Source organism: Crinia signifera, chromosome 8 (assembly GCF_055691185.1).
Source record: "Crinia signifera chromosome 8, ASM5569118v1, whole genome shotgun sequence".
Taxonomy (NCBI): Eukaryota; Metazoa; Chordata; class Amphibia; order Anura; family Myobatrachidae; genus Crinia; species Crinia signifera.
In genome coordinates this window covers 25,327,825-25,349,660 of record NC_139224.1, presented here as the reverse complement: position 1 = coordinate 25,349,660, position 21,836 = coordinate 25,327,825, and the positions used below count along the sequence as shown (strand labels likewise).

The following is a 21,836-nucleotide window of genomic DNA, read 5'->3' as shown; positions in this document are numbered from 1 at the left end:
AATAATTATACTCACTGCTTCATCACAGCTATTTTGTGAACCCTTTATTTTTCAAGTGCAATCAGTGGTGTACCTGTAATGCAGGGATTTTCAACCTTTATTAACTCGTGGCACATCAAACATCATTTTTAAATTGCCAAAGCGCAAAAAAATCATTAGCCCCCACAGGAAAAAAATAAATAAAATTGACCCATGTGAAAATACAATGACACTGATATAAAAAAAAAAAAAAGTACATTGACCCCCACATGGAAACAAATATAACATTGGTCCTCACATTTAAAAAAAAAAAATAATCAATCAATTGCATTGTCCCCCATAGAACACAAAAAGTAAATACATTGACCCCCAGATGAGCACAATACAGTCTGTGCCAGGCTTTCTAGCTCTGGTGGCACACTTGAGAACAGCTCAAGGCACACTAGTGGTTGAAAAACGCTGCTATAATGGGTGCAAGGTGTATGGTGCACCTTCCTCTCTTAATACGCTTCTGGGAGTACTGATTCTTGTCTTCTACCTACTGTGATCTGCATCCACCCCAGAATGCTATAGTCAGTTGGAACCTGTGTTTCCTGACCAATGACTCCCTGCCTCATTAGACAATATATAATCAATCCTTCACCTGGTATTTGTGCTGTTCTGTTGAATCACAAGTGGAGACTCGCGCATCCTTCGTATTCTGCAAGAGACAGGTTACATCTCTCCTAGGACAGATTTGTCACTCGGAATCCTTGACCTGAATTCTTATCTTCCTAGAATTCAGACTTCTGATGTTACAGGAAAATATTAATATGTTGGAACTAGTTTTTTTGTCACAAAGCTTAGGATGGCTTCTTTGTGCTGACCAATCACATTGATGCTTTGTGGGCTTAGAAGACCAGGAACAGAACCTGGCTTGGTGTATATTATACAGTAGCAATCAGTTTTCCTGTACCGGTTGTTAGGTTGACAGTGTCTAGATAGACAGCCAAAGGGTTGACCACTATTGGTCAACAGTCAAAAGGTCAACATATGAAAAAGGTTGACATGCATTAGGTCGATAATCAAAAGATTGACACAAGCAAAAGGTTGACATGAAAAAGATCAACATCAGTTTTTATTGTTTTTTTGTATCCATGTCGACACAAAAAAGTAATCATGAAAAACTCATATCAACCTTTTGCTTCTGGTGACTTTTTGACCCTGTTTACCTAATGCGCGGTCAGACTTTTGACTATCTACATAGATACTGTTGACCTAATTACCGCATCTCCATTTTTATGTCTCTTCCACATCTGTAGTTGCATGGTAGCCCAGGCTGGGAAACCGGACCATTTCCGGGTGGGCCGGCCCAAAACTCATTAAAACTGGGCCGGTCATGCTCGCCCCCGGGCTGGCTGGGCCGTGGACCATGGTGTCAGTGAGACGTGCAGGGCAGCAGGCAGCCGCCGCAGCACCGCTCCATACAGAAGCCTCCTCTTCACGCCATTGGTGCAGCATGGTCATGAGACTCAGCAGGAGGAGTCACATGACCGTTCTCGGTGCCTGCCAGGGACAACACAGGTGAGACAGGTGAGCGTTGCTCGGAGCTGGGATTCTGGGTACAGGCCGCTGTGTGAGCCGGAATATGCGCTGTCCCGGAATGGGTGCTGATCTCCCTCATAGCCGTGTTGGTGGCCTTGCTGCTTCTCACCCTGCTTGGGGTGGCAGTGTACAGGGGCGTTCAAGGTATACCTCCAATCCAGAAATGGGACATGGACTAGGGTGGATGAGCGTGGCCTTATGACACCTCCCTGTTTCCATAACTCTCGGGGCATGCCTAGAATTCCTATCGATAATGGACCACCATCGGCCACCTAGTCTTTCCCTTCACTGTGAAGATGCCCATACAGGATGCCATGACACTATGAAAGCAGGATCGTCCACAAGAAGCGGACATTTAGGGGTATGCAATACCTGCAGAAATATCACTGTATGCTTTTTCTTGCAGTCATCTCGGAAGTCTGTTAACCAGTAGAGGGTTCTAATGCTGTTCTATTACAATGTTGGGGGGGCTCACAAAAAGTTTTTGGTTGCCTTCTTTAAGGACCCACATTTTCAGAATTGTGTCCTTCACAGTGGTCTGCTACATCTTTCACCTGGAATTCTTCAGGATGAGTCAGATTTAAAAGATGACATGTACTGTGGGACAGTTATCTTTGTTTTCCCAGAACTGTGAGTGTAGAGATGGCTATCGGTGGGTTACCTCAATGTGTAATCTCGATGATGTCAAACCATCTGCACGGGAACGGGAACCATCAATGGGTTCACCCCTGCTTGGGGGCGGAGCTTCACAGGAGTGTCAGGGGGATAATCTCTCGGCACTTTGTAAAAAAAAAACTTTAAAAATCCTGGCTTCTGCATCATTGATGAAGGGGAAACCATCTAGATCTCCCTCATTGATTGTAAAAGTATTCAACATTGGTCATACACCATCGATGATTTTATATAATCAATGGTAGATGGCCATCCTACTTGGAGGATCATGATGGGAGGTGAGACAAGTATCTCACCTCCTATCATAAATCATTTTTTTATCATCTCCATCCCCACCCAAAAAACGTCCTATATTTCCATGTCTAGTCTTTGTGGTCATTAGTCTTAACACCATAGAATAATTTATTTATAAAGCAAGACATACAGTATTTTGCCCTGACAGTAAAGTTGATACCGTCCACATAGAACAATACTTCTTATCGGGGGTTGTTCTCTGTTCATTGGTTTCAGAGAAGGACAAAGAATAAATTCTTCACCCAGCTCTGAAGGGCTCTCCGTAGGATGTAGAGCAGTCTGGGTGGCTTCACCGAATCGGAGCAATAGCAATCAATATACAACAGATTCATAATTTTTGCGAAATCCTCCTTTCAGCGCTCTTTGGGGACCGCAGAGACGGACAACTGTGCATTCAGAAACTGCGAATTGTCATGGAATATAAATGTTGTCTTTAAGTAGATGCATTACCACTATGGAAGTAAGAGAAAGATAATCTGAATTAAAATCTCGAAATCTTGGCAGACGCCGGGGGATTATTGATTCTTTCTACTATTAATTCAGCATAATAATTTACCATGATAAAAAAAAAAAAAAACTAGCGCTCGGCTCATCCTACATTAGACGAGTAATGATAGCGTCTTTGCTATTTCAAGTTAAATTAAAAGCATTGTTTTTATTTGACGTTTTGAAAGATATAATCAATTTAATTGACTGATTCTCTTCTCAACCTGGACGCTGCCCATATCTCTTGGAGTAGATTCTCTTCACGGAGAGAGAGAAAGTGATCGATGCCAGCGAGCTTAGTATAACTGGGCATTCTATAGCAGAGGCTAATTTGTAACCTCTGCATTATCTCATCATGCTCGTTTTCTGGAAGGATGGGATTTTCCAGCGCGAATACAATTTTTTTTGGAATGATATAAATGACTTAATTAAATATATATTGTACACTGTACTAGAAAGTCAATGGTGAAATAATTAACTTAGATCATTTCGCTATTCACAAGGGCATGCACTGTTAAATAAAACATATCCTTGAGAGCTCTGCAAATTATCATGTGAAGTGGAATACTCAAGCCGCACTGTCTGCTACTCATTGATTGGATCAAGTACAGAAAGTGAAGCTTAGTTAATTTCCCTTGTGACCTCTACTGTGGTATACTGACCCTGATCCCAAACACAGACAATGAGGGGAGGTGTATCAGACCTTGGAGAGACAGGAAGTGGAGAGAGATGAAGTACCAGCCAATCAGCTCCTTAATGCCATTGTGGCAGGCTGTGTTTGAAAAATGACAGATAGCAGCTGATAGGTTGGTAGTTATGGGCTGCAAGGGTATATGTTAGCGTTCACATCCCCTCGCATGTTAGAGAGGGGAATTAAGCGGTGGAGAGGGGGGTTTCGGCAGGGTGCTATGAGACATTAGGGCAGTACAGATGGTGTAATGGTTAACATTACTGCCTCACAGCGCTGAGGTCATGGGTTCGATTCCCACCATGGCTCTAACTGTGTTGATGTTGAGTTTGTATATTCTCCCCGTACTTGCGTGGGTTTCCTCCGGGTACTACGGTTTTCTCCCACAATCCAAAAATATACTGGTAGGCTGATTGGATCCCATAAAAAAAAAAAAAATAACCCTAGAATGTCTGTGTGTGCATGTACATGTGGTAGGGAATATAGATTGTAAGCTCCACTGGGGCAGGGACTGATGAATGTTCAAATATTCTCTGTAAAGCGCTGCTGAATATGTGTGCGCTATATAAAATACTGTTAATAATAAATTCTAATAAAAAAATCTGAATGATCTCATGAGCCTTAAGCATAAAATTCTAATAAACACATTTTGATACATTGTAAAGCGCAACGGAACCTGCTGCGCTGTATAAGAAACTGTAAATAAATAAGGATTTTTTTTCTGTTTTGGTCAGCCCGCTAGTCCATGAACCAATCAGAACCTGAGGGTGGGGCTTCAGAGTGTCAGGGGGGATCTATGCTCCGTGTCCCAGCACCTTGGGGAGAATAGAAAAAAAATATTTGTTTATGCTGTGCCATCAATGTAGGGCAGTGATGGCTAACCTTGACACTCCAGACAGCGGCGTAACTATAGCACTGCAGCCCCCGCCACCACGGGGGGGCGCTGTGCATGTGGGGGCGCTGGGGGCTGCGGTGCTATAGTTACACCCCCCCACCCAATCCCCCGCAGACTTACCTATCTCGCTGGTCCCGGCGGCTCCGTTCTTCTGCTGAAGACCACCACAAAATGGCCGCCCCCATATAGCACACAGTTCTCTGAAACTGTCTACTGAATGGGGGCGGCCATTTTGTGGTGGTCCTCGGCAGAAGAACGGAGCCGCCGGGACCAGCGAGATAGGTAAGGCTGCGGGGGATTGGGAGGGGGGGTTTGCATGGGCGGCGGGGCAGGTGCTTGGCAGGGCGGCGGGGGTGCTTGGCAGGGTGGCGGCGGGGCGCCCCCCCCTAACGGCGGCGGGGGGGCGCCCAAAACGTAGCTACGCCACAGATGTTGTTGACCTACACATCCCAGTATGCCCTGCTACAGTTTTGCTATTTGGCCATGCTAAAACTGATGCAGGGCATGCTGGGATGTGTAGTTTAACAACAGCTGGAGTGTCAAGGTTAGCCATCACTGATGTACTGTAGGGAAACCATCTACAGTAGGTCTCCCCCATCAAAGGCAAAAGTATTCTACATCGGCCATAAACCATTGATGATTATGAATCATCCATGGTCATCCATGGTCAATAGCCATCCGAATTTTGCAATTGATTTTAAGTTTTAAATTACTAGTTATGATCAGTGGCGGTTTTTACCTATAGCCTGCAGGGTTGCAGCCCCCCCCCAGGTAAAATCCACCACTGTAGTTTGTGAGACTGCTCTGGCTTCACTGTGACTGGCAGTGACTTAATATTGGAAGTCCAACCTACCAGTCACCAAGGCAGTCCCATTGGGAGGTGTTCCCTCCCCCCGGGACGCCTTTCTGCAGGCTGCTAAGCAAATTTCCCGATTGCGCATGTGCAGGATCTACATCGGTACCGTGCACGCACTGGTTCCGGTGCTTGTCATTTGTATTACACAGGCGCCGGGACCATGATTCCTTTCTCTGGGCTGTTGCCGAAGCCCATACAGCGGGACAGGGGGAGGGGAGGACTGCATTGCGGTACCCCAGCTGCGGCAAGAGGCAGCCCCCCTCCCTGAAGAAGTTACGAGCCGCCACTGGTCATGATCTATATGCCCTCCACCATGACCCATTCCATTTGGTGCAAAATGCTGTTTTCCTGGACTTCTTTGCCACCCGGAACACTGCCAGACATCACTGGTAGCTGCACTTCTGAAGCCACCGCAGCCAAACATCTCTGGCTGGGACACCCTGGTAGTTAGTGTGGCTCCCCTCCCTTTGGACTGTGCTGCAGCTCCATCTCTGCAACTGCTAGTGGCAAAGAAGACCAGGAGCAGAGCATTTTGCATGTTTTCTATGGTTAGGTATTTGTGGGCGGGATGTTCTAAATGGAAATTCGGTAAAAAACCCTGTTATGGGCTTTTCTCCATGGACGGCCTTGCGTATGGACCATACACCATGATCAATAGAACATCAGAACAATTCTTTTTCACAATTCAATCTTATTCCCTACACCATTGATTTTCAACCTTTTTACCTTGCGGCACACTAAAAAGATTTTAAAATTGCCAAGGCACACCATGAGATCCACACAGGGAAAAACACATTGGCCCCCACAGGAAAAAAAACAAACCTATTGGCCCCCATATAAAAAAAACAATCACACTGGTCCCCACAGGTAACAAAAATAAAATACATTGGCCCTTTACATGGAAAGAAGAGACCCATAAATAACAATTGAACTGGTGGTGGCTGTAAACTGGTTTGGGCATCTCTAGATCTGTGGGCACACTTCAGAGCAGCTCAAGGCACACTAGTATGCCACGGCACAGTGGTTGAAAAACACTGCCCTACACATACTGGGCACAAGGCAGAGATTCACGCAAATGGTTAATGTTTTTCCACTCCGCACCTCTCATCCTATTTATTTGTTGTACATAGGCATTTACACTAGTGTATCGGTCAGTTGTACATATAAAGCGCTCAACACACAGGATCCCCCCACTGGCATCAGTGCAATGTTCTAGTTGCAGCATAATACAAACAGCGGAAGAAAAATATTTCCAGATATAATCAAGGCCTGACTACCCGTAAGGCATTTCTGGCAAACGCCAGAAGGGCCGATGGCCTGATTGTCTGGCTCATCCCGGCGCAGAGACCGGGGCTCGCCAAGCACTGTGTTTATCTGCCGGCTTCCCAAGATGTTCGGCCTCATGGTGCTGTTCACAGCTCTCCGGCATATAGAACCACAGAGGAGTGTCGCGGCAGGCCACCGCGTGCAATGGCCACGCCCCCTTTTCACCCTGTACAATGCCAGGACTGTTAGCCAGGCCCTGTCCATCCCTAATTAAATGATCTTGTCACAACAGTAAACTTGAACGGAATCAATTGGATTTGCTGCTGCATTGTCACATCTGTAGAAAGCTGAATATTATATGTGCTTCAGCCTAAATATAGCAATCTAATTGTTGTTTCCAGGCTAGGTTAGCTCCTGAACAATGCATTTAAGTCTTCGCCTGGTAATGAGAGATAGATAGCACACAACTTGAAAAGAAGGGCAATGTCAGGAGGCGAAGCACGGAACAGGCAGTCTGTATAGAATTTATTTTAGAACCGCATTCTCCTGTGAGAACCTCCTCGGAGAGAGCAATTGATTGATGGCGTTGCTGTAAGTATATATGATATGCCCAGAGACTAGTGTGACTTTAATACATCTTAAAGTGAAATGTCTCCCCTTAATAATTGTCATGGTTTTGATTTATAGTCCTTAGCTGTATTCCCTATACTGTGGGAACCTTATGGGATCTCAGAGTTGCTGCTGCTCTCTGCTATGATGAAGTATATTCCTTCAGTGGACAGGTAAACAAAGAATGCTCACTCCTTCATATCTGCCTTCAAATCACCGCGACTAGTGCTTAAAATACTTGTTTGCAATTTTTTTAAAAAAGAAGTGATTCAAAAAACTGCATTCGTCCATCAATAATTGCAGAAGGTCTGTCTCGTCTTCTCTATGAGCGCGATGTGGAAGCTTGGGCGTGTGCCCCAAGGGCAACTGGACAGGTCTAGGCGAGGAGCGAGGGCTGCAGGGAATGGGGAAAGTACAGGGGTATATGGGTCATAGTGTCAACAGTATGAAGGTTGACATACACATGAATGGGGGGGGGGGGGGTCCGAGCCAAGAAACCCTCCCTGACAGACCAAATGGTTTTTCTCTGTCTCTGCGCTGACTGCAGCCCACCCGTGATCAGAGCTGTCCGGCACTGCTGGTTTAGCGCTATTATAACCAATCCACCTGTTGTGCAGTTAGCGCTGTACAGGGCAGACAGTAGTAGCCGCTCAGCTCTGATTTCTGGTCTGAGCTCGGACTTCCACTGGGCTGGTTGAGATGTGGCTCCCAGTGGCCTAACTATAAATTTTGCTCCCCCTTCCAAAATATTACTAATCAGTGACATCACAGAGTCAGCCATATTGTGCGCTTGACCAGTGTTCTTGACTTGGTGGAAGTCAGTTGTGACTTTGGGGCAGATGTATTAACTGATAAAATCGTTATAAAGTGGTGATAACGCACCAGCCAATCAACTGATTTATCATCAAGTTATCATTTTACCAGGTTTAATACATCTGCCCCTTTGTTAGAAATAGATTTTAAGGTGTGTTTTGCATACCTCCCAACTTCTGGTGACATGAAATAGGGACACTCGCGCGAGCGACCGAAAAGGGGGCGGGGCGTATGCAAATGAGGGTGTGGCTTATGCTGATTAGCCGCGACCTCATTTTCATACGAGAATAGACGCTGTGCGCATGTGCACAGCGTCTATTCTATTAGATTGGGGGGTCTCCCAACTGCCACCCCCGCAGTGGGACAATGCCTGCCGCGGGTGGGACAGCGGGACAGGACCCGAAATCGGGACTGTCCCGCTGTAATCGTGACAGTTGGGAGGTATGGTTTTGGGATGGTACGAATGAGACTTGTGCAACCAAGAGGCTTATCGGGATTTTCCATTTGGGATAGCCGCACAAACATAAAAATATCGCTCCATGCCAAAAATGTCTGCCTCTTTCATGTGTATTCCCAAAAACATTCTGCGTTGTGGCAAACGTTTGACAAGCTGGCACAGGAAGCCCAGAGATTTTCATTGAATAAACGCAGTATAACTGAGAGGTCTATGGAAGGCCTGAGATCTGGGCCAGTCTGATTTATTGTTATTCTCCCAAGTCACAAAGCTGACAGGCCTCCCTTCTGGTATTGCATAGAGCTTCAAGGTACTTTCTAATGGTGCCAGCTGATGCCAATGCTATTATTTGTAATGACCTGTCAGGAAAAGGTACTGGGAATGTGTTTGAGAAGCAAAGGCTAGAAAACTTACAGCGAATGTCATTTTTCTAACATGGCAGCCCCCAGCAGCTGAGTACTCACAGCACGTGTCTGTGACAATTTATGTCAGGGAACTACAGGCCTAAAAATGTGCTTTGACCTTAGCAGAGTTAAATGATCTCAATAGCATTTTAGTTATGATTATTTAAATGCAGTATCTCGGTAGGCAGTTTCACGTCATGTCAAAATATGGGCATTTTATGAATTTTTATACTGGAAAATAATAAAGGATTTTTTTTCTGTAGTTCTAATAACGGAAACCAAGGGCCAAATGCAGTGGTGGTTTTTACCTATGGGCTGCAGCCCCCCCCCCCCCCCCCCCAGATAAAATCCGCCACTGTGGGAAGTCAGATGCAGTCTGTAAGACTGCACTGGCTTCCCTGTGACTGGCAGACATTTTCTATTGGAAGTCTGACCTGACGGGTGTGGAACATTAGGTCACCAGCATGTTGATCAACAGTCATTATGTCGACACCATTAGGTCGACATGCATTTAGGCCTACTTGCCGACTTTTTAAAACTCCTCTCTGGGAGAAGGGGCAGGAAGAGGCTACGTTGTGGGGGTAGGGTGAGGCTGATGTCACTAAGCCCCGCCCCCATGACTGGCATCCGGATCAATTTGCAGGTCCGTGGTTGGTGGGCGGGGCTAAAATGACGCGAAATGCAGCAGCTCGCGTCATTTTAGCCACGCCCCCTCCCCGCGGACACACAAAATTCTGAGCTTTAGACCGTGGGGAAGGGGGTAGCTGGGGCTGTAGGGAAAATGCGGGACACTTGCCCACCTTACCGGGAGGCTGGGAGGGGGACCCGATTTGCGGGACCCTCCCGGCCATTCCGGGAGGGTAGGCAAGTCTGCATTTCGGTCAACATGAGTCTAGGTTGAAATGGGTTAGGTCAACAGGGTCATGAGGGCGACAGTCAAAAGGTCGACATTTTTCAATTTTTTTGCCACGAGTGTCGACACAGTCGACATGGACATTGAAATGTAGCACTGCGTCCCCTTGTATGGCTCGCTGTGCTATTTTATTATTTTATTATCGTATTCTCTCACCACGCCCCAGTGGATGGTAAGGCATGAAGCTTCTGGGCATGTGCTGGTCCCACGGCGGCGGCGTCAAGCAGCAGGGTATGGCAGGGTTGGGCTTTATTTTACCAGTGGGGGTGCACATTTTATAGTTACGTCACTGAGGGAATGGCCATGATTGTGAGGCCACGCCCTGTTTCATCATTAGCCACGCCCCCTGGTTCTGGAAATAGATGCTGTGGGCATACGCACAGTGTCTTTTCACTGCTGCTGCCCCGTCCACCGCAGAACACTGTCATGCCCAGGTGGGATGCAGGACAGTACAAAAAAACCCCCAGTACTTTCCGTAAAAATCGGGACAGTTGGGAGGTATGGCAATGGGGCACTTCTCCTTTTGGAGAGGGTCAAATGTCCAATACCCCCAGTATGGTTTTTGCACTGCACTGGGTGATTGATACACGTACCGTGGGCATCATGAAAGAAAGAAAGAAAAAAGTTGAGCAGAATGCCTTGGGGACCGCAGGGTGGCCCGCTAACATAATACATAAATAATACATTTAACTGAAGAAAGAGACATCTATCTGCAATAACGCATCAGCCGACTTTTATACAAGTGTTAAAAACGATAAGTTAGAAATGTGACAATAAAGCAGAAAGCAGCGGGGGGCTGCCCAGATGAAAGCTTGGAGGGTCACATTCGCCTCAAGGCCGCCTGTTGTCTATCCGTGTGTCAGACTATATTGTCTCCTCCTGACATAAGAGGCTTTCTTTACACCTTCCTGCATTTCCGACCCATGGGAGGATGACAGCAGTATAATGAATTAGGCCATTAAACATTCAAGTCTTCATTTGCGTGCGTCTCACATCTTGCATGAAAGTATTGAAATAAATGATATTCCTGGTAAAGTAAGCTGATAAAATGATACCCTGTAAGAACAGAGATATTAAAAAATGCAGTTGAATGCTGCTAGCTACTTATTAATCAAACCACAGAAGAAGCTAAATGATGTTTTACTGAAGACAATCAGAGCTCTTTTGTGCTCAAACATGAAAATGGATGATAATTAGTAAATAGTGGTGCATGATTACAGAAGAAAATGTACAACAACATTGGAAGCCTGCATATGATGGGAGGCTGTTGTATTACAGTGTTTATCATTTCCTCCTGATATACTCTGTGCTGCAGTCCTGTCCTTACTGACACATCGCTCATCTCCTGATATACTCTGTGCTGCTGGAGGACCAGCTCCTTCCACTATATAACTCTCAGTCTGTGGCTTCCTGTTGCCTCCATTCCCCTCCTCACATCATGTCACTGCCCTTGTCACATGCAGCCCTGTCCTCCCTGACACATCACTCATCTCCTGATATACTCTGTGCTGCATGGGGACTCCGCTCCTCCCACTATATAACTCTGTCTGTGGCTTCCTGCTGCCTCCATTCCCCTACTCACATCATGTCACTGCCCCTGTCACATGCTGCCCTGTCCTTACTGACACATCACTTATCTCCTGATATACTCTGTGCTGCTGGGGACCCTGCTCCAACCACAATGTTACTCTCAGTCTGTCGCTTCCTGCTGCCTATATTCCCCTCTTTTCATTATGTCACTGCCCCTGTCACACGCAGCCCTGTCCTCACTGACACATCACTCATCTCCTGATATACTCTGTGCTGCTGGGGCACCCTGCTCCTCCCACCATAAAACTTTCAGTCTGTCACTTCCTGCTGCCTATATTCCCCTCCTCACATCATGTCACTGCCCCTGTCACATGCAGCCCTGTCCTCACTGACACATCACATCTCCTGATATACTCTGTGCTGCTGGGGCACCCTGCTCCTCCCACCATAAAACTTTCAGTCTGTCACTTCCTGCTGCCTATATTCCCCTTCTCACATCATGTCACTGCCCCTGTCACATGCAGCCCTGTCCTCACTGACACATCACATCTCCTGATATACTCTGTGCTGCTGGGGGACCCTGCTCCTCCCATTATATAACTCTCAGTCTGTGGCTTCCTGCTGCCTCCATTCCCCTCCTCACATCATGTCACTGCCCCTGTCACATGCAGCCCTGTCCTCACAGAGACATCACTCATTTCCTGATATACTCTGTGCTGCTGGGGACTCTGCTCCTCCCCCCACTAAATGTATCCATCAGCACAGAAACATATTACTGACCCCCATACGTCTCCTGAAATACTCTGTGCTGCTCAGTTAGCTCTTTATCCCTCAGTCCGGCAGTTCTCTCTTCCCCGCTCACATCAGGCAAACGTACTATATTACTGCCTTCCACAAGATCAGCAAACTAGTCTCCTGAAATCATCTGTGCTGCTGTGAACACTAAAACAAAATGATTGGCTACAGGCAATAACCTCCATCCATCACAAACTGAAGGACATGGCTGAGCTGGACATGAAGGGGAGTAACAAAAAGGTTCCATAAGAATGAGAGACCTTAAAATGCTCAACTGCGCTCTGTCATTTATTGCAGCGAGAGCCAAGTGACATGTCATGAAATATCTGGATATTTTATTGTTTTAATTTTTGTACCTGCTTTGGGCGCCAGGAGCAGTGCGCCTTCAGTAGAATCCCCCAGATGCTTTTGCCACGAGCTAGAAAATAATGAAGCTTCCCTGTTCCATTTAGGCCGATGGTAAGCGCATCACTTGGTGTCGTATCACACATATATTTATTACTTTACCATCAATGGAACTTTGGCCCTTATTCTGGTTCACTCGTTCAAGGCAAATTCCTTCTCAAATGGACAAAACCATGTGCACTGCAGGGGGAGGGGCGCAGTTGTAACATGTGCGGAGAGAGTTAGATTTGGGTGGGGGTTTACGTCAAAGTGAGATCTATATTTCAGTGCGAAAATAAAGCAGCCAGTATTTACCCTGCACAGAAAAAAAATAACTTACCCAAATCTATCTCTCTGCACACGTTACATCTGCCCCACCTGCAATGCACATGGGCCCTTATTCTGATTGAGTCGAATGGCTCCGAATGCGGACAGACGGCCGATGGTTGGTGTTTGCAGAGGTGTGAATTCTGTACAGAAAATGATCGGTTGGAACAATCCGAACAGGGGGTAGAGAGGGGCGTGAAGGGCTGTTTGGACTCATTACCATATGCGTACGCCCCACGTTTCATGGGTGTTCCCATGAAAACGCTGGGTGTACGTATGGTAATCCGGCCGTGACGCATGTGTGTGTGTGTGTGGGGGGGGGGGGGGGCGGACAGCTGACATAGCCAGATGCCAGCTGCCCCCCCCCCATATCCCTGCTTTTGCACTGAGAAATGCCCGAGTGGTCTGGAGCACTCGGTGCTGCCTGACCACTCGGTCCAGCATTCGATGGTCGGTGACCATGGGGGAGGTTCCCACAGATGGAGGAGGTGTTCACATGAAAAATCGTGGTCCGTTCGGTCGGCGTCTTACCGCATAGGGACGGTGTGAGCGATCCATACATAAGGCGTGGCTAAGAAGACTCGGTTCCTGTCCGAAAATACGCATCTGACCGAACCATCTAGAATAAGGGCCATGGTTTTGTCCATTTGAGAAGGAATTTGCCTTTGCAAGTGAACCAGAATAAGGACCTTTGTGCCCAGGAACACAGCAGAGAAGTGAATTCTTCCCATTCTTATAAATAGGTTAGTGAAAAATGTATGTCCGCTTTACCGGTGTAGCGAATGTCATTCCTTTTGTATGGAATCCTCATAGGGTAAAAACAATGTCAATGAGATTTTATTTTTTAATAGCTCTCTGAATTCATCTCTTTTTAATTTCTATAAACCTTGCAGCACGAAAATAAAATAAATCTGAAGCGGACTGAACGCGAATTGTTTCAAGGACACGACACGTAATTGCTTGGAAACTCTGCATATGGCTATGTAAACACATCAGATGAATAATATATCTTCCGCTACTTTAAGCTGCTGTAGTAGAACACTTATGAATATTTAGCCTTAAATATGTCTGTGCTTGCCAGCGATAATGAACGTTACCCACTGAGTTGAAGGCCGTTATCACAGCCATATTGCGTGTGCTGATAAAATGCGCACATTTGAGCATAAGTAGGGTCGTGCCCTTCTGTGCACTGCTCCTCCCCTATGCCTGGTTTCATAGCTGTCATCATTATTAACTCACAATTAGGGGGTGTGGCCTAGCAGTCAGGGGCATGCCCTACAAATCATATCCTTCGTCATGGGCGTCATAGTTTACTGTGTCCCCTTGCATGGCTTGCTTTCCTCACCATGCTTCAGGCACACTATTCTCTCTCCAGGGTAGGAAATACTGCCTAAAAACGCTTGCTCTTGGCCCCTTCAAAAGCTGGTCACTGCCCCATTGCTGCCCACCTTGGACAATTGACTTATTACCAAGGCTTAAAGTGGTCCTGGAGAGGTGGTGGAACTCATTTCGCCTGCCTCTCCCCCTTCCACTCACCATACCACATTAAGTGAACCCGGGCCGGTGCCAGGGTGCAAATGCAAACCCCCTAATTTTACACCATATATTAGTACTCCTTACTATGTTATGACACACAGTAGTGCCCCTCATTAACATTATGTCACTCAGAAGTGTCCCTGATTCATGTTACACTACACAGTAGTACTCAGGGGTTAAAGTGAGGGGGAATGGGGTGAGGTGGAACATTTTAACCTCCACATTGGCCCTGCACAGTAATTCTCATAGAAAAGTATTCTAGTTTGAAGGGGGATGCCAAAAACTCTACCACTGACCATGTCTCTGCCTAATGGGGGAAGGGGGGGGGGGTGTAATTAGGTGGATTAGAGAAATGACTTCCCCCATCTCTGCATGCCCTGGTAGTACTCCTCAACCATGTATGGGATGCAGTAGAGTTGCTTAGTACACAATGCCCACTGTAGCAGAGCCCCTTACACATAGCAATAATAAGTTGTGATGGCACATGACATCACATACACTGTGCCAGAAAATAAAGCTGCTGCAACAGGCTTTCTGTTGGAATTGCTGTGCAGGGCTGTGGTGGAGGGGAACTACTGTAGCTACCCCTACCATTAGAGGTGGTGGAAATCAGTTGCAAGCATCCCCCCCCCCCCAACACACACACACACTTTAACCCCTGTTTATTACCCAGAACCCATAGTTAAAAATGTTCATAAAATGAAAAGCATGCAGGACAATGTATGACTCATATAATAGCACAATAGGTCCCCTTTAAGCAGCAGCTGTGCCCTGCAGTGCGACCCAGATTAATCTGCTGATTCAGTCTGTATCCCATATTCCAAATATCAAAAGCTAACAGACGGGTCAAGCAGAATACTTTGGATGGATGACAGTGCTGTCAGCTCCTATGCTATTTTGTACTACTCCGAGCAAGTGTTCCATTGATATTTAATTAAGATTTTTGTTGCTGTCATCATTGGATATTCATTAAGAGATTGATTTATATAAGGCTCGGAGAACATGATTATAATTATGCGTTAGGAAATCTCCTTGTATTATAAGTTCATGCTTGGAATAGGCAATGCCTTTTTTTTTAATGCTTGACATCTCTGTAAATATGTTTTATGATGTGTTTTTAAATGCTGTAATATTTGAATTAGAATTATGGTGATTTTATTCAAATACTGTATTAATTATTTAAGAAAAAACGTTAACCAAACACTGGTTGCTTCTTTATAAGGAAGGGAAGATATAACTGCTAGAAAATCAGATATACTATCCCATGTTGATGAATAGGTCAGGGAAGATATTTAAGCATTCACTTAAGTATATGGTTGAGCTGTTGAAGCGGTCAGGCCTTGGAGAGGAGAAGGGGAGAGGGATGGGACTAGAGCAGTGCCGTCTTTCCCATTGGGCTTAATAGGCAGTTGCCCAGGGGCCCAAGGTTTCTAGAGGGACACCCCAATGGGGAAGATGGCACTGCCTCGGGTGAGTTGCTGAGGCTGCGGGGGTTGGCAGCGGGGTCCGGGCAGCGGTGGCTGTCGGTCGGTGGGAAGGAAACACTGCTGAATTTGAAAAGTCTGACCTGACCCTGATTGGCTGAGAGAATTCAGCCAATCAGCATCTGGCCAGTCTTTACAAATTCAGCAGCACTTCCCACCTGCCGTCTGGCAAATAGTGCTACAAGCTCCCAGCCACCGCTGCCTGGACCCTGCAGCAGGGTTTGGCCAGCGGCACCAGGCAGCGGGGATCCGGGCAGCGTTGGCTGGGAGCTTATATCATTATTTGCCAGGCTGCAAGCAGGAAGCGCTTCTGAATTTGAAAAGACTGGCTGGACGCTGATTGGCTGAAATCTCTCAGCCAATCAGCATCCAGCCAGTCTTTTCCAATTCAGCAACGCTTCCCGCCCGCCGCCCGCCAAATAGTGCTACAAGGTCCCAGCCCAGGATGCCGCTGCTTGCACGTAGGCGATGTGAGGAGGAGGAGAGTGAGAGAGGGGGCCCACTGAATTATTTTGCACAGGGGCCAAGGCAAAGGATAAGATGGCCCTGTACTAGAGCCCACTTTAATCAAGCCCCACCCCTTCCTTAGAAATGTCACGATTGGCAGGTGTACCCAAAGGGGGCGGGGCTAAAATGATGTGATTTACATCATTTTAGTCCGCCGACCCCCACATACATTTGCAAATGCCGGTATTTAACCGGCAAGGTAGGAGGGTGCCTGGGGGAATGTGGGGGTCCAAGGGCATGTGGGGGGCTGGGAGGGGGAACCAATTTTCGGGAGCCTCCGGGCCATTCCAGGAGGGTAGCCAAGTATTTCCTTTGGAACCATTTTCCATATTGCACTTGTTTTCTAGTGTCATTTATTCTTCAAATTCTTATGTGTCGCTTCTGCACCCAGCACGCTTCATCTCATTGTCATATGCCATAAAATCAAGAGGTATGTATTAGCTTCCTGAAATGCAATCAACAATATGCAATTAGCAATAAACGTGGTAAATGGGCCCTTTATTGTAAACTATTCCTCAGAGAGTCCTCATGAAATTGATGCCACCTGCATTTTTCTCTACACTATTCAGTCCCGGGAAATGTCTGCAGCATCCAGCAAAACCCATCCAGCGTACGCTTCTTCTTGTAGCCGTTAACGGTACAATGTCACTTTCAGGAGGACCCAAAGGAATGGGAGCTGGCTTTTATATCTTTGGTTAATTACCAACATAATCTGTAGATAATCTCTTTTCTGCGGTGTCTGCACGGAGTGGTGGCCTGCAAAGATGGCCGTCCTAATTGGATCTGAACACTACATCATATTACAGGTGGAACTGATAAAACGGTTCATTCATTTTAGTCAAAGGTTATTATTGACCTCTGTTAGCCGCATATCTGGCTATTTCTAACGAGAATCGTCCTTCACAAAATACATCTCTGTGTTCAAATACTTTATATTCTATAGCTTGTACCACAATAGGTTTCGGCTAGATGGACACTTGCACTTTGATGTTGGTCTAGAATCTATTCATGTGTCAGTAGTTGGTTAGAAATTAAAGGGGTTATATGATCAAACATTCTAGAGTTCCATTTGCTTATAGATACACTTTTCTAAAGCTTCTAAGAATGAAAATAGCTTACAGTATGTTGCGCACAGCAGCCAATCAGATTGTGTCTTTCATTTTCAACGTTGCAATAGAGAAATTATAGAATAATCTGATTGGCTAACTGGGCAACTTCAACTCTTTTCCATTATTAGAAGGTTTGGTAAATTTATTCTAACTTGAGCGTTAGGAACGTGAAGGACCAAACTGATGAGGTCACCTGGTTGCAGTAGGTGGACCATTATTTTTGTCCCAAATTATGCTAAGCGCCTCAATTTTGTTTAAACATCCTAGCATCTGATGTGTGACCTTTAGCATTCAACAACCTTACTTATCTAAACCTGAAATAAAGACTCAGAGAATTGGGTTTGGCAAAAAGTGTTAGTTGAATTTATTTAAAGCACTTTAAGCTAATTAATTTGATTATAATCAAATAATGGTGGCCAAGAAAGAACGGCAAATTATCTAAGCTCCACCCCACAAGCAAACATTCCCCAACAACAAGCGGTATCCGCTCCACCTACTACATTGACTGTAGTAGGTGGAGCGGATACCGCTTGTCCCCGAGCGGGTGATCCAGTGAAGGCCTATAGTCAATGAAGGCGAGTTTACCAAAAGCAAACCATATACACTGAATCATCTCTTATATATTTAGCTACATGTGTCAATCATGTGTGTGTGTAATGCTGGGTGGAGTCAGAGTGACAGATAGGTGTGCTCAGGCCCGGCGACAGGGGGGGTCAAAGGGGACAGCTGACCCGGGCCCCGATGATCTGAGGGGCCCCAAATAATGGCTGCAGCAGTGATGAACTCGGGTGTCCACTCAGCCACCTGCCTGATCAGTCATCCCCCCCCCCCCCCCGCGGTCACACCTCAGCTAGTGCTTCCTGGTCTTACCCCCAGGGGGCGCTCTGCCGCCTGGCCCTGCTCTGCCCTCCGACTTCTGCCTTCCCCAAGCAGTCTGTTTAGCCTTCAGCTTCAGACAGCCATTCAGGAAGAGAACCGCCCAGCAGAGCCAGCCTGCTAGCAGTCAGCAGCCAGAGAGACTTTACCAGCAGCCGTGGCAGCAGAACAGGAGCCCCCCTTCTTCCCCTCTTCTGGACACAGAGCTGCATGCTGACATCCATGAGGGGGAGTGACAGAGAACAAGTACAGGAAGCAGCTGTGGGAGATTGACAGCCCAGGCCAGCAAGGAGCTCCGTGGAGAGGCTGGCGGAGGAGCAGTAGTGCTCCCAGGTTAGTGCATGTAGTCTGCCTCAGCAGCTCCATACTGGCTGGGACTGTGTTTAAACTAAGTAACAGCTGTGTGTGGGTGTGCATGCCGGTAGTGACCCCTGTGTGTGTGGGTGTGTGTGTGTGGGGGGGGGGGGGGGGCTGGAATTGACCCCTGTCTGTGGGTGGGTGTAGGCTGCTAGTGACCCCTTTATGTGTGTTTATATATGTGTCCTGGTAGTGACCCCTGTATGTGTATGTATGTATGTATGTATGTATGTATAGGCTGGTAGTGACCCCTGTATGTATGTGTGTGTGTGTGTGTGTGTGTGTGTAGGCTGGAAGTGACCCCTGTGTGTGTGTGTGTGTGACCCCTGTGTGAGCGTATGTGTAGACAGGTAGTGACCCCTGTGTGTGTGTGGGGCTGGTAGTGACCCGTGTGTGTGTGTGTGTGCCTGTGTAGGCTGGTAGTGACCCCTGTGTGAGTGTATGTGTAGACAGGTAGTGACCCCTATGTGTGTGTGGGGCTGGTAGAGACCCGTGTGTGTGTGTGCCTGTGTAGGCTGGTAGTGACCCCTGTGTGAGCGTATGTGTAGACAGGTAGTGACCCCTGTGTGTGTGTGGGGCTGGTAGTGACCCGTGTGTGTGTGTGTGCCTGTGTAGGCTGGTAGTGACCCCTGTGTGAGTGTATGTGTAGACAGGTAGTGACCCCTGTGTGTGTGTGGGGCTGGTAGAGACCCGTGTGTGTGTGTGCCTGTGTAGGCTGGTAGTGACCCCTGTGTGAGCGTATGTGTAGACAGGTAGTGACTCCTGTGTGTGGGGCTGGTAGTGACCCGTGTGTGTGTGTGTGTGCCTGTGTAGGCTGGTAGTGACCCCTGTGTGAGTGTATGTGTAGACAGGTAGTGACTCCTGTGTGTGGGGCTGGTAGTGACCCGTGTGTGTGTGTGCCTGTGTAGGCTGGTAGTGACCCCTGTGTGAGTGTATGTGTAGACAGGTAGTGACCCCTGTGTGTGTGTGGGGCTGGTAGTGACCCGTGTGTGTGTGTGTGTGTGTAGGCTGGTAGTGAACCCAATGATCAAGTAAATTATTATTTACTATTTAAAATGGAGCCACAATCATACAATAGTGTAGGTCACATACGACCATGTAAGCATGCTGCACTAGTACGGTAATACCGTGCACATTACAGCTTTATTCAGTACTGAGCGAGTTTCCCGATTATTGGGAGGACCCGTTCTGCACATATGCAAAATGGGTCCTGTGATCACATATCAGAATGTTATCTGATTGACAGACAGAGATGTTCTCGGGGAAGGACAGGGGTGGGTGCAGATGGCATTTGGGAAGCCAGGAGCGTGTTGCCCCCCTTTTTCCGGCCATGGCGAGGACAAGGAATGCGTTGTGTACGCTGTTTCCATAACGTCCCAATTCCCCCTGCAACAACAAGCCTGCATAAGGTCTGGCTTAATCTAGGCTTGCAGCATATACAATTCATAAGGAATCAGGCCCTAAGTTTCCACCTGCCACTACAGGATACCACCCTGATCCGCAATGGGCTCACCCAAAGGTGGAGCATGTCACGCCCCCTTATTGGCGTGCAGTGCAAACTCTCGAACTCCAGAATCTCACTGAAACTAATTTTCAAAAGTAAGCAAGTATGAATTACACACCCCCTTAATCTTGTTTTGTGGGTCTGGGATTTAGGGGAGGGGGTAGGGGGGCCCCCAGAAATATAAGTGTACCGGGCCCCAAGATTTCTGTTGCCAGCCCTGGGTGTGCTGATAGGCTATTAGCCCTGATCTGTCACTCTATGACTCATAGGAGATTGAAAGGGCGTGGCCTAGCTGTTCATGGAGTAGGACGTATACCTGATATCTACACACTCCGGCCTATTATCCTACAAACCCATTGTGGCATTGAATTAAAATCCCCCTGGGTGGCTGAAGACTTCTTGAGTGCCCCGATCACTGTGTGGGCTCCCTTTGGCCTGCCTCCTGGTCCCAAACCTCCTGCTCCTGGGCTGGGTCTCCTTTGTGCAGCCATATTGGAGGGGATTGCCCAGGGCTGCTGCTTCCACACCCCCAATTGCACAGACTTCCACTCAGTCGAGCGGATAGCGGCTGACTGCCCGTCTGCTCCCTGACTCCCACCCGGTGCTAACGTACATCTGTTTTGCCCCTGCTCCCAGCCTGGGTCTCCGATGTGCGTCTGGCGGCCATATTGGAGCAGGCATCCTGGCCCTGCTGCCTCTACCCTGCTGTCTCGCGGCATGCAGCTGCAGGTCACACCAGGCTGAAGGCCAAGCTACCTGGGCCAGGAAGCGGTCAATCAGGCTCAATTCTCCCCCCACCGCAGGTCAAAATATGGATGTACTGCCAGACACCATGGTAGAGGCAGCAGTGCCAGGATGCCTGCTCCAATATCGCCACCAAACACACGTCGAAGACCCGGGAACAGGGGCCAGCACAGACGTACCTTAGCACCAGTTGGAAGGAGGTATCATAGGGGTCAGGGAGCGGGCGGGCAGCCAACCGCTATCCACTGAGCAGCTGCAGAGTGGAAGTCCGTGTGCGTGGGGGAGCGGAGGCAGCAGTGCTGGGCAATCCCCTCCAATATGGCCAGCAGACACACGATGGAGACAGGCCGGGACCACGAGACAGGTCAAAGGGAGCCCACACAGAGATCGGGACATGCAGGAAGTCTTCAGCCATCCAGGGGTACACCCTCCCTCAACCACCAGACACCCTCCCTCACCTGTGCCAACCCCGCACCTGCCACTCCCTAATGCAACCACGGCATCTCCCCGCACCCGGACCTCCTCAAACCGTACACCTGCACACAGCTGCAGCAACACCACACCCACCCATCACCCTCACACTACCCATGCATCCATCCCTATTCCACCCATAACCACACCTGCAAATCCACCCACAGTATCCCCACACCCGCCACTCCCCTACCCACACCATCCCCAAGCACCTTCCCCCACCCATGGCACCCTTGCACCCGATCCTCACCCACCGCCACCTTCACCTTCGACAGCACCACACCCATCCCTCCACCACC

The 21,836-nt window shown here is 47.7% G+C and overlaps 1 protein-coding gene and 1 long non-coding RNA gene across 6 annotated transcripts in view; both read left to right on the top strand.

Annotated features, from left to right (window-relative positions):
- Nucleotides 1–21,836, top strand: part of TAFA1 (TAFA chemokine like family member 1) — a 372,953-nt gene that overhangs the window by 110,641 nt on the left and 240,476 nt on the right. The window lies entirely within an intron of this gene.
- The window catches only part of LOC146026959 (uncharacterized), a 46,815-nt gene continuing 43,540 nt past the window's right edge, over nucleotides 18,562–21,836 (top strand). The window contains exon 1 of the long non-coding RNA XR_014454594.1: nucleotides 18,562–18,794. This is a non-coding gene — a long non-coding RNA (uncharacterized LOC146026959). The remainder of the gene's footprint in view (nucleotides 18,795–21,836) is intronic.